The 13124-nt window shown below is 36.4% G+C and overlaps 1 pseudogene; it reads left to right on the plus strand.

The window, feature by feature from the left end:
• Positions 1–922: 922 nt before the first annotated feature.
• Positions 923–11448, plus strand: LOC125833045 (wall-associated receptor kinase-like 4; annotated as a pseudogene).
• Positions 11449–13124: the final 1676 nt, after the last annotated feature.

Below are 13124 nucleotides of genomic sequence, written 5' to 3' on the forward strand. Positions count from 1 at the left end.
ATATTGGGTCCTCTCTATAGGGCGTATACACCATACTATACATTTAGCTCATGTGGTTTTATGTCGATTATTTGTAGCTCTCACAGTACAGTCAGATTCTAGTGCATTGACCAGGTTATCAGTTATAGATCAGTATTCAGACTCAGCATATCATGTACTTGGCCATTGCATTTAGTTAGCTTAATATTCAGTATATATCAATATTTATATCATGATCTTATTGCTTTATTAAGTTATGATTATTGTTTAGCTTTACTCTATCATGCATGCTTAGTACCTTTCAAGTATTGACACATACTTTGTGCTACATCTTCTCGTGATGTAGGTTCAGGTCTTCAACAGTGAAATCACGCATAGATCAGTTCCCAATCTTCAGTTCAGCAGCATCAGTGGTGAGTCCTCATTCTTCGAGGACTAGTGATATGATTACCTTCCTTGCTTTTAGCTTTAGTTTCAGTTTTGCTAGAGTTAGGTGGGGCATGTCGCAGCATTTCTAGTCAGTAGAGGCTTTAATTCAGACATAGTTAGTTTCAGCTTTATTGTTAGAGTTTGACTTTTAATTTGCATTCAAACTCTCAGTTTTCTTTAATTAGATAGTATATGGGTATTCCCCATCATTTCATATTTTCATATGATTTAGCTTCCGCATAGTATATATTGCTTCAGTTTACTTTAGTATGCTTATGGTATGCCAAGAGGGTTAGCGTGGAATCACTCGTGATCCTAGGTCCCGTGTTTATGCCTAGGGGGTAGCCTCGGGGTCTGACAAACTTGGTATCAGAGCACTAGGTTTAAGTGTCCTATGATATGTGTAAAGCTGTACCAAGTAGAGTCCTTTTCATTATTGTGAAATGCACCACATCCAATGAGAGGGAGGCTACAAGGTGTTTTAGGAAAACATCATTTTCTTGTTACTCTTATCATGCGTGAGGTATGATCCAACTTCTCATTCTAATCCTTCATTATGCGTTTCAGATCATGCCTCCTCATAGATCTTACGCAAAGAATGCAAATGCAGCTCCTTTAGTCCCAGATCAGGATGTTTTGAATGCTAAATTCTGGAATGTTATCCAGTTGTTAGCTCAGAGAGTGACCAACCAGAATAACCAACAGGCTCTAGTTCCTGCAAATGCTAATGTTGGGTCAGCTGCAGCTAGAGTGCAAGATTTTATTAGGATGAATCAGTCTGAGTTCTTAGGATCCCAGATTGGTAAGGATCCCCAAAACTTCATTGATGAGGTCAAAAAGATCTTTGGAGTGATGCAGGTAACTGGGAATGATCGGGTTGAGTTTGCATCTTACCAGCATAAGGATGTAGCTCATATATGGTATACTCTATGTAAAGAGAACAGGGGTACAAATGCAACTATTATCACTTGGGAATGCTTTAGTGAGACCTTTCTAGACAAGTTCTTCCTAAGGGAGTTGAGGGAGGTAAAAACTCTGGAGTTTATGAATTTGAGGTAGGGTTCTATGACGGTCTAAGTGTATGGACTCAAGTTCACCCAGCTCTTCAGGTATACTCCTCACATGGTGGCCGATTCCAGGGCTCAAATGAACAAGTTCATGTATGGGGTATGCAATCTTGGGAAAACAGAGTGTAGGAACGCTATGTTGCTAGAAAATATGAACATCTCTAGGCTCAAGACTCATGCTCAGCATGTTGAGGGTGATAAGCTTAGGGAACGGGCTAAAGAGAATAAGAAGGCCAGAACAAGAAACTATGACTATTCTCAACAGAATTCGGGTGGTGGAAATCACTCGCAGTTCCAGCAGAAGTCTTTTGCCCCAGCACCTTCATCAGCTAGTGTTCTATCCTCCAAGTTCAAACATGATCAGAAAGGTAGGGCATCAGGCTCTAAGTTACAGGAAAGTTTCTCAAGCACCAAATGCTACCCAACTTATCCTGAGTGTGGTAAGAACCACCCGGGTGAGTGTCTAGCGGGAAAGAAAGGATGCTTTGGGTGTGGTCAGTCTGGTCACAGGTTGAAAATTTTTCCTTCTAAACATGGTCAAGGAGGTAACAATGGTAGAGCTTAGTCCACAACTTCAGCAGCACCAACAAGTCGCCTGACTCAATAGGGTAACTCATCTGTTACAGGTGGCAGGCAGCACCAAAATAGGTTGTATGCTCTTCATGCTCGCCAGGATTAGCAAGATTCTCCTGATGTGGTCACTGGTATGTTGTGAGTCTTTAATATCGATGTGTATGTTTTCTTTGACCAAGGGGCTACTCTTTCCTTTGTAATTTCTTATATAGAAGTCAAGTTTGATGTTAGTCGAGAAACTCTCTCAGAACCTTTTTCAGTCTCTACCCCGGTCATTGACCTAGTTATCACTAGACAGGTATACATAAATTGCCCTGTCACAGTCTCTCAGAAAGTCACCTTAGTAGATATTTTAGAGTTAGAAATGGTAGACTTCGATGTCTTCTAGGCATGGATTGGTTACATTCATATTACGCCTCAGTTGATTGTAGAACTAGGATTGTTCATTTTCAGTTTCCAAACAACTAATCTTAGAATGGAAGGGAACTAGCTTAGCGCCTATGAGTAGAATCATTTCTTACCTTAAGGCCATAAAAATGATCTCTAAGGGTTGTCACTATCATCTAGTTCGGGTTAAGGATTCAAGCTCCGAAACCCCAACTCTTGAGTCAGTTCCAGTAGTCAACGAGTTCCCAGAAGTGTTTCCAGAAGATCTTCCCGGAGTTTCTCCCGAAAGGGAAATCGACTTTAGAATTGATCTCCTCCCAGATACCCAGCTTATTTCTATTCCTTCTTATAGAATGACTCCAGTTGAGCTTAAAAAATTGAAAGAGAAGTCGAAAGACCTTCTAGATAAGGGCTTCATCAGACCTAGTATTTCCCCATATGGTGCACCAGTGTTGTTCGTAAAGAAGAAAGATGTTTCTCTTAGGATCTTCATTGACTATAGGCAGTTGAAAAAATTCACAATCAAGAATAAGCACCCTATCCCCAGGATTGATGACTTGTTTGACCAACTTCAGGGTGCTAGTCATTTCTCAAAGATATACCTCAAATCCGGTTATCATTAGCGCAGAGTCAGAGACAGTGACATCCTAAGAACATCCTTCAGAACTCAATATGGTCATTATGAATTTGTAGTTATGTCATTTGGACTAACCAATGCTCTTGCAACTTTCATGGATTTGATGAACAGAGTATTCAAGTAATATTTGGACTTCTTCGTTATCATCTTTATTGATGATATCCTTATTTACTCTAGGAATGAGGAAGAACATGCGAATCATTTGAGGGTTGTCCTGCAAACTCTCAAGGATCCCCAGTTATTCACTAATTTTAGCAAATGTGAATTTTGGTTGCAATCTGTTGCTTTCCTTGGTCAAATTGTCTCTAGCAAAGGGATCTAAGTGGATTCTCAGAAAACATAATCAGTGAAACAATGGCCCAGACCTACCTCTCCTACAAATATCATAAGTTTCTTGGGTTTGGCTGGTTATTACAGAAGTTTCGTGGTAGGATTTTCATCTATAGCCTCTCCATTGACTAATTTAACTCAAAAAAAAGGTTAAGTTTCAGTGGTCAGATGACGGTGAGAAAAGCTTCAAAGAATTGAAAACTAGGTTGACTACAACTCTTATTTTGACTCTACTAGAGGGTTCAAACGGTTATGTTATCTGTTGTGATGCATCCAGAGTCATCTAAGGTTTTGTGTTGATGAAGCGAGGTAAGGTTATAGCTTATGCTTCTAGACAGCTTCAGGTACATGAGAAGAACTATCCGACTCATGACCTCGAGCTAGCAGTAATGGTGTTTGCACTTAAAATATGGAGACATTACTTGTATGGTGTCCATTTAGATATGTTCACAAACCATAAGAGCCTTCAGTATGTGTTCACCCAGAAAGAGTTGAATCTTCGCCAGAGGAGATGGCTTGAGTTCCTAAAAATTCTGATATGAGTGTGCATTACCACCCTGGTAAGGCCAATGTAGTAGCATATGCTCTAGTGGACTATCTATGGGTAGTGTAGCACATGTCGATAAAGAAAGAAAATAACTAGCAAAGGATATTCACGGACTTGCTCGGTTAGGAGTTTGTCTTATGAGCATATCAGATGGCGGTGTAACAGTTCAGAATGGGTCAGAATCTTCATTGGTAGTGGAGGTTGAGGAAAAGCAAGACATTGATCTGATCTTGCTTCAACTTAAGGGTGTAGTCCATCAGCAGAGAGTTAAGGTTTTATCCCGAGAGGGAGATGGTGTACTTCACTATCAGGGTAGATTATATGTTCCTAAGGTGGGTGAGTTGAGATAGCAGATTCTTGCAGAAGCCCATAACTCCAGATATTCTATTTGTCCAGGCGCCACTAAGATGTACCGTGATCTTTGAGAGGTCTTTTGGTGGAATGGTATGAAGAGAGATATAGCGGATTTTGTGGCTAAGTGCCCAATTGTCAGCAATTCAAGGTAGAATATCAGAAACCAGGAGGTATGACTCAAAGGATCGACATTCCTACTTGGAAGTGGGAAGTGATCAACATAGACTTTATCACAGGTTTACCTCGTACTCGCAGATAGCTTGACTCTATTTGGGTGATAGTTGATAGAGTTACTAAATCTACGCGCTTTTTGGTGGTTAAGACTACAGATTCGAAGGAGGACTAAGCCACACTTTACATTAATGAGATAGTTAGGTTGCATGGGGTTCCTTTGTCTATTATTTCGGATAGAGGTCCTCAGTTTACCTCTTATTTCTGGAAGTCGTTTCAGAAAGGTCTTGGTACTCAGGTTAATCTTAGCATAACTTTTCATCCACAGACAGATGGTCAGGCAGAGCACACCATTCAGACCTTATAGGACATGTTGAGATCTTGTGTGATTGATTTCAAGGGTAGTTGGGATGATCACCTTCCTCTTATAGAGCTAAACTACAATAATAGTTACCATTCCAGCATTCAGGTGGCCCCTTATGAGGCATTGTATGGGCGTAGATGTAGATCTCCAGTTGGTTGGTTTGAAGTAGGATAAGTAGCCTTAGTAGGGCCAGATTCAGTCATGATGCTATGGAGAAATTGCAGCTTATTAGAGATAGAATTAAGACAGCCTAGAGTTGCCAAAAGTCCTATGCAGATGTAAGGAGAAGGGAATTAGAGTTCCCAGTTGATGATTGTGTTTTCCTAGCCTATGAAGGGGGTGATGAGATTTGGCAAGAAAGGGAAGCCCAGTCCTAGATACGTAGGCCCTTACAAGATCATAAAAAAGGTTGGTAAAGTGGCTTATGAGTTAGAGTTGCCAGCAGATTAAGCAGTAGAGCATCCAGTCTTCCACATTTCTCTTTTGAAAAAAGTTTGTGGGTGATCCAACACCCATTGTACCTTTAGAAACTGTGGCTGTAAAATAAGTCTCACTTATGAGGATGTACCAGTTGAGATTCTTGATCGTCAGGTTAGAAGGTTAAGAAACAAAGAAGTTGCTTCAGTCAAGGTTTTGTGGAGGAGTCAGTCCATAGAGGGAGCTACTTGGGAAGCAGAAGCAGCCATGAAGGCCAAGTATCCTCATCTCTTTCCTTCTGATTCCATTCTAGCTTGAAGTAATAGTTCCTCTTCAGTTTTCCAGTCATTCATGCGCAGTTTCAGTCTTAGCATCATGTTCCTTCAGTTTGTACTTACATTTTCAGCGTATTCGCATGTTCTTGGAACTTAGTTTAGTCAAAAATCAGTTTCCAGTGGTTAATGGTAGGGTTTGCAGCTCATACCCTCCCTCTTCAGTTAGTTTAGTCTTCATTCAAGGATGAATGTTCCAAAGGGGGAAATAATGTAACACGCCGTATCCAAAAACATACCTCAACGCAGATTTCTAGAGGTTGCAGGTGCAACCCACGAACCGTAGCGTAACCCACCGCCCGTGCTGGTGGTCTGTGGTTTGCATCTTCAACCCTCCCCAGACTCAACCCCAAAATTTCGTCTAAGGGTCGACCCGCGGTCGGACCCATGGACCGTAGGTCAGACCACAGACCGCATCTATGGATCAAACCCCCAAATCCCAGCCTCTAGTCGGGAATGATAGTTGACCAGCACAGATCGTTGGTCCATCCATAAGTCCATTGGACCGGTCTGTTAGTGGCTCCAGACATCAGATAATTCATGGGTCTTTTGGTATTTTCCTTATGCGTTGGACCCCTAAACTACGTCGTGTAAACCCTAAACTATGTAGTTTTGGTCAGTTTTAGCATAGAAACATAACTAGAACTTACCTAAGTTAGAGAATTTATCAAAACTTAGAAAAATTAAAGGGTAAGAGGAGAAAGAAGTCTAGAACCCTAGTTCAAGAATGCAGCAAGGTTCCATCAGTTCCAGCCCTGAAATCGAAAGATTTCTCAGTGGAATTTGTCACCAGGTATGCGGGATTTCACTAGTGGGTTCCTTTCACCCATTAGGTCCATAGATTTCAGTCAGAATCTTGATTCCCTTGATATTATCTAGACCTAGGGTTTCTTGAATGCTAGAAATTGTTGGGTTTTAGCTGTTAGAATGATCTAAATCAGATTATCATGTTGTTGATCAATTTCTTGCATGAAATTTAGAATCCTAACTACATAGTTCCTTTAGTTCACGAATTACATATGCTAGGCCAGTTATTTTAGTTATATACATGCTTCAGTTTTACGAATGTCATATTATCAGATATAATTGTTGCATTCTCAAAGTTTGCATGTCAGAACATCGAGCTATCAAGTATTACATAATTCAGTCATAATGTGTTAGTTTCACTATCAATTGGGAGTAGCTTAATACCGAGTGGACTAGGGCTCCAGCGCACCATTATAGTCCAAGAACTACGTGCCCTGTAGGTTGTAAGTCTCCTCTGTGGGCATCATTTTAGTGATCACGCCAAGCATACCTTTATACCTCTGGCAGGGTATAATGGGTCCTCTCGATAGGGCGTATACAGCGGACTCCACATTTAGCTCATGTGATTTTTTGTCGATTATTATTAGCTCCCATAGTACAGTCAGATTCTAGTGCATTGAACAGGTTATCGGTTATAGATCAATATTCAGACTCAGCATATCATGTACTTGGTTATTGCATTTAGTTAGCTCAGTGTTCACTATAACTTAGTATTTATATCATGTTCAGATTATATCATTGCTCTTATTTCTTTATTCAGTTATGATTATTGTTCATCATTACTCTATCCTGCATGCTCAGTATATTTTACATACTGGCACATACTCTGCGCTACATCTTCTCGTGATGTAGGTTCAAGTCCTCAGCAGTCAGATCACGCATAGATCGGTTCCCGATCTTTAGCTCAGCATCATCAGTGGTGAGTCCTTATCCTTCGAGGACTAGTGATATGATTAGCTTTCTTGCTTTTAGCTTTAGTTTCAGTTTTGTTAGATTTAGCTAGGGCATGTCCCAGCATTTCTAGTCTGTAGAGGCTTTATTTCAGACATAGTTAGTTTCAGCTTTAGTGTTAGAGTTTGACTTTTCATTTGTATTCAAACTCTCAGTTTTCTTTATTAAGAAAGTATATGGGTATTCCCATCATTTGAGATTTTCACATGATTTAGCTTCCGCACAATATCTATTGCTTCAGGTTACCTTAGTATGCTTATGATATGCCAGCAGGGTTAGCATGGGGTCACTCGTGATCTTAGGTCTCGTGTTTACGCCCAAGGGTAGCCTTGGGCATGACATCTATCAAGTGCATTAACCATTCAGTCATATTCCTCAGTGTGTTCTTCATTAATATTCATGATAACAACTGTTAGCACCAAAACACCTAATCTTTCTTCAATTAGTACTTCTTGTTACTCTTCAATCATCAAGTTTACAATGGAAACCACTTTGAGATTACTTTGACGCTTTATTGACTACAATTTATAAGAATCCCAACAACAGGCAAAAAAATTATTCTATAATTACAACCATAAAATAAGGATTCTACTAAAAAAACCCTAAATTTTTCAAAGAAAGCACAATAAACCTTAATAGCCATACATTTATAAGACGAAAAATTGTAAAATAATACATTGAAAAAATGAAACATTTTCATTAGTATGATAATTATACCCCAAATCAAAACCCTTATCAGAACCACGAAAGAATTATATGTTGAAAATTCAAACTCTAGCAAGAAAACAAATGAAAATACTATATAAACAAGAAGAAAAAAACAAAAAATAGATTTCAAAGTATATAATAAATTAGTTGGAAAGAATTTCAGTTTTCATCGAAGAAAACTCAATGTTACTGTTATTGACCAGAGAAAAAGCTCCACTGCTTCACCCAAAGCTTCGAGGTTTGACTGTTACTAGCCAAAGCTTCGAGGTTTGATTGTTAATGATTAAAGCTTTGAGGAAAAAAGAGAAAATTTAACAAAATTCACACAAAACTTTGAGAAGAGAACTTGAAAATCTTCACCCAACCTTCGGGAAGAAACATTCCAAATTATTGATAATTTGACTTCTTTGAATAAGGGCTTTGATAGATATAGGGTCGAGTAAGTATTTATTTGGATTTTTATAGAGTTAATGAAACTCGGGTAAATATTAAAGAGGGATAGTTAAATCTATCTACGTGGACATCCATATCGGCCATTTTTCAATAGTTGATAGTGCGTGTACATATGATTGAAGTCTCTGGATAGTATGGGTGCACCCGTTAAATAAAGAATCTAGTTTGGGGGGGGAGAGTATTTAAGCCTTGTTATCGTTATGGTGTTCACTGAATAAAAAGTTACAAGTTTTGGGGGTACATATCACTTCTCTCTTTTCATTTTAAAAAATAATAACCTAATTCAAACTTTCCACATGACATGTTTAACACAACTCTCTCCATACTATATTAGTTGATCATCATACTAAAAAATAGTTGCCCAATGTTAGTTTTCCACATTACTAAATAAAGAAAGTATTAATTAATTTTTCCCTATATTACCCTTGCAATTAATTCTTTTTAATAGTGTTCATATTTATTTGCAAAATTTCCAAAAAGTTTTTAAAGTGGTGAATTAGTAAAATTACTTATTTATAATATCTTAATACGTGTAAAAATTAAAATTATCAACAAATATGGGACGGAGGGACTAATAAATTAAAATTCATTTTGATACATTTGACATATATTAAATTTAAGAGGATAAGATTCAACCGACAAAGCATCAGGCACTATATAAAAAATATTTTTTAGTGATAATTAATTAATGATAGTAGCTTAATTAATATGTTCTTTTAAAGGAAGTTAACACTCTTTGTAAATGTCCCCTAAAGTATTCAGCAACATTGGATCAAATGACAATTAAATAACGTCGGTAAAGACTTTAGCACTCTTTGTTAATGTGCGTTTTTATGACCACTAATAGTTATTTTTGTTATATTGAAGTATTAATTTTTTCTATTTTGCATGCTAGATGTAGATGAATTTATAGATCCAAATACCAATTAATGTGAACAAATTTGCACAAATATACCAGGGAGTTATAATTATTCCTGTCCGAAAGGATATAGTGGTGATGGCAGAAACTATAGCCGTGGTTTTATTGCACCAAACACAAACTCTGAGTTCCCATGGATCAACTTTTATATTGTTAAGTTTCTTAGAATTTGAATTTGAATTTTTCTCTACTCACATATGGATAAATTACTTGCTTACTTACTATTAAAAAATTATGGCTTATACATGGTAATGATAAATCATAAATACATTTGTTGAATTGAATAAAAAAATAAATCATAAATACATTTGTTGAACTAAATAAAAAAATAAATCATAAATACATGAATGTCTGTTCGATCAATTAGATTTTGAATTCCAACAAAATTTGTTCGATCAACAAAGCTATGAGTGTTTGTTTAGTATCCCTAGTGGCTTGGACAACATGACTCTATTAGCATCAAGAAAATAAAACTCATTCAACTTCTCGAGATATTCTTCCAACAAAATGGTTGTTTGCTATTGAAACAACGAATTTCTTTGGATGAGGGTAGTGTAGAAGCAACAAAAAATTTACAGCCATGGAACTAAATAATTCTACAAAGAACTATATTATTCACAGAATTACTGGTCGCAGTGGAAATGGAAATTTCTACTATGGTATTCTACCTTATAACCGCATAGTTGATATTAAGAAATCTAAGTTTATGAAGGAGGAATAGATTGAACTGTTCATCAATGAAGTATTTCGTGTTACTCAAGCCAACCATAGAAATGTTGTGAAACTCTTTGGTTACCTTGAAAAAATCGGCAAAGAGTTGCTAGTGAGACAACAAGTGCACTTTCTTGTCTTCATCCATTCGCCTAAATGTCTATATTTCATAGAGATGCTTGTTAGGAAATAAGATGTATAAAAAATAAGACAGATGTGAATAATCAAGAAAGGAATCTGGAAACACAATTAATGACACACAATGTTACATGGAAAACCCAAGTCGGAAAAAAACCATGGGTAACGACGAGCAAATTAACTATGTTGAAGGTAGAGTACAATTCCAAATTCTCCAGAACTCAAAATGAGGAAAAGAAAAAAGACAACTAAATTCTTTTGTTTCTTCTGCCACAAAAAATAGAAAATGCTCATAAACATAGGCTCCATTCTGGCAAAAAGAAATAGAAAATGCCCAGAAAAATAGGCTCCACTTCCATGAAAATAGGTGCCCATTTATTGCACCATAATCCCATGATCTGTTCAGCTTTCCTGAAATTGTTGAAGTCTCAAGACAAGCTGAAACATGCTGACATGAGTAGGCAAAATCAGCGGGAAAAAGAATTTGAGGCAGCTTTGATAGATGTCAAGTCTCCCATATATTATTTGATGAATTTTATACCTCGACAGTGGTAGATATTAGAGCTTCAAGGCAAATACCTATTGATCAAACACATCATGCTACAATGGTACAAGCGATACAAGGATACCCTGAATATTTTCGCACTAGTCAATTGAAAGAGAAAAGTGATGTTTGTAGTTGTGAAGTAGTTCTTGCCGAATATTTGATAGGGATGAAACCTATTTCAAGGGAAATAAATTACATGAACTGTAATTTGGAAGATTATTTTGTTTCATGCATGAGAGAGAATCAATTGTTTCAAATTCTTGATCGCTATATGGTAAGAGAAGGAAGCCTTGAGCAACTGAAAAATGTGGTTGAGCTAGTGAAGTATTTCCTTAGTTTGCATGGTGAAGGTAGGCCTACAATGAAAGAAGTAGCAATGGAACTTTGAAATCTGAGAAATCTCTCAAAATATAACCCTTAGGCTAATGGAAATGGACATGAAGAGAACAAAGATGAATTATCGGATATTCATACAATTCCAATTGACTCTAATACATGCATCAACAATTTCTTTAGACAATATAGTTCGAATTCCAATACAAATAGTAGAAACTTTTTGAACAATATAGTTTGGGTAGTACTTCTAACACAAATAGCCCATTCATGCAAAATAGAAGGGCAATTTAATTATCCGCTTCGAATTTTCTGATGTTGTTTTCTTGCTTGTGATTCGTACTTTCGTGTTTGAACTTTTGTTTACATTTAAGTCAAACTCCCTCTTAAGATAGCTTTTAAATATTATATTTCTTATTTTATGTGAGAAATTTGTTGTCTAGACTATTTTTGTACATTTTTTATAAATTGGGTTATACTCAATTTAGTTTAGAAAGTTGGTAAAACTAGATTTTTATATATATCTAACAACAGAAGAACTGTCTATCAAACACATTGTTTATGTACATGGATCACGCAAATGCACCCTGCTTCACCAGCTCATTTATAACCCTGTTCTTCTTGCAACAAAATCCAATATTATTATGTCTACGAATTCCAAAATGATAAATGTGCTAGTTGAAATCAAAGAGCATCAGGAATCGGATAACCATTTAATGCATTAATCTAGTCAAATGTGATATTTAATGAGGAATATTTTTCCATACTTATAAGATATTACAAAGACATAAATTTGACTCACTCAGTCCTCAACCTCCTTCTACATAGGATATAAAGAAGGTGATACCTATGATAAGAATTCCTACACTTCCCCAAGAACTAATTATCAAAATATTCTTATGGTTTCTTGTTATGTCATTGATGTGTTTTAGATTATTTTTTCTAAGTTTTACAATTTCCTTGTGTCTTATTCAAATTTAACGTATGTTCTTTCACTAGCGCTCTATGACTCTCTATGGTGGAAAAATATTCCTATGAGGAAAATTGAATATCTAAATGATATATATCAAAATGAAGATGGAAATACCTGTAGATAGAAGTTTTATTGTCACGGTCAATACTTCAAGGGACCTGGTGTTAATCATTTGGAAGCCCTACAAGGAGCCTGTTAGACTTTTCAATCCCATTAGAAGAAAAATGGTATACTTTCTCGTTAGAAAGAAATTATCACTCAGTTAACTCTTTATATTACAATTTTTATCCATTATTTGTCAATGCTTAAAGTGAAAATAAAATTCCGTATATGCCCATGTGAATTCTTATCATGAATCAAAACATTATACTTATTTTCTACCGATTCATAACCTAGTGAACATGAATATAAAGAGTTAACTAAGTGAGAAATTTGTTTCTGAAAGGGAAGTAATACCATTTTTCTGGTACTGGGATTGAAAACACTAACAGATTCCTTGTAGTGCTTCCAAATGTAGTACAAATCATTAACACACGGTCTATTGAAGTATTGACCGTGACAAGTAAAATTCCATCTAGAGGGAATTCCATATTAATTTAGGTCTACAACGTATAGATCTACAATATTTACCACAAGTTAGATCTACAACATATAGATTTACAATTTTCCACCATAACGAGTCATAGAGCATCGATGATGAACATAAGTGAAATCTCTATCAAACACAAGGACATTATAAAATTTAGAAATACACCTAAAAAGCACCTATGACATAACATAAATCCATAAAAATATTTCAATAATTAGTTCTTGGGGAAGTGTAGGAATTCTTGTCAGTCGTAGCATATTTGTATCCTATGTAGAAGGAGGCTGAAAACTCAGTGAGTCAAAAAAAGTTTTTGCAAGCTTTTATAAGTAGGGTAAAGTTTCTCTTATTCAAATTTCATATTTGACATTAATATTTATGCAATAAGAAAAAGTGTCTTGTCTTTAATTA

This window comes from Solanum verrucosum, unplaced genomic scaffold (genome assembly GCF_900185275.1).
Source record: "Solanum verrucosum unplaced genomic scaffold, falcon-dt-bn FXZP01000202.1, whole genome shotgun sequence".
Lineage (NCBI taxonomy): Eukaryota > Viridiplantae > Streptophyta > Magnoliopsida > Solanales > Solanaceae > Solanum > Solanum verrucosum.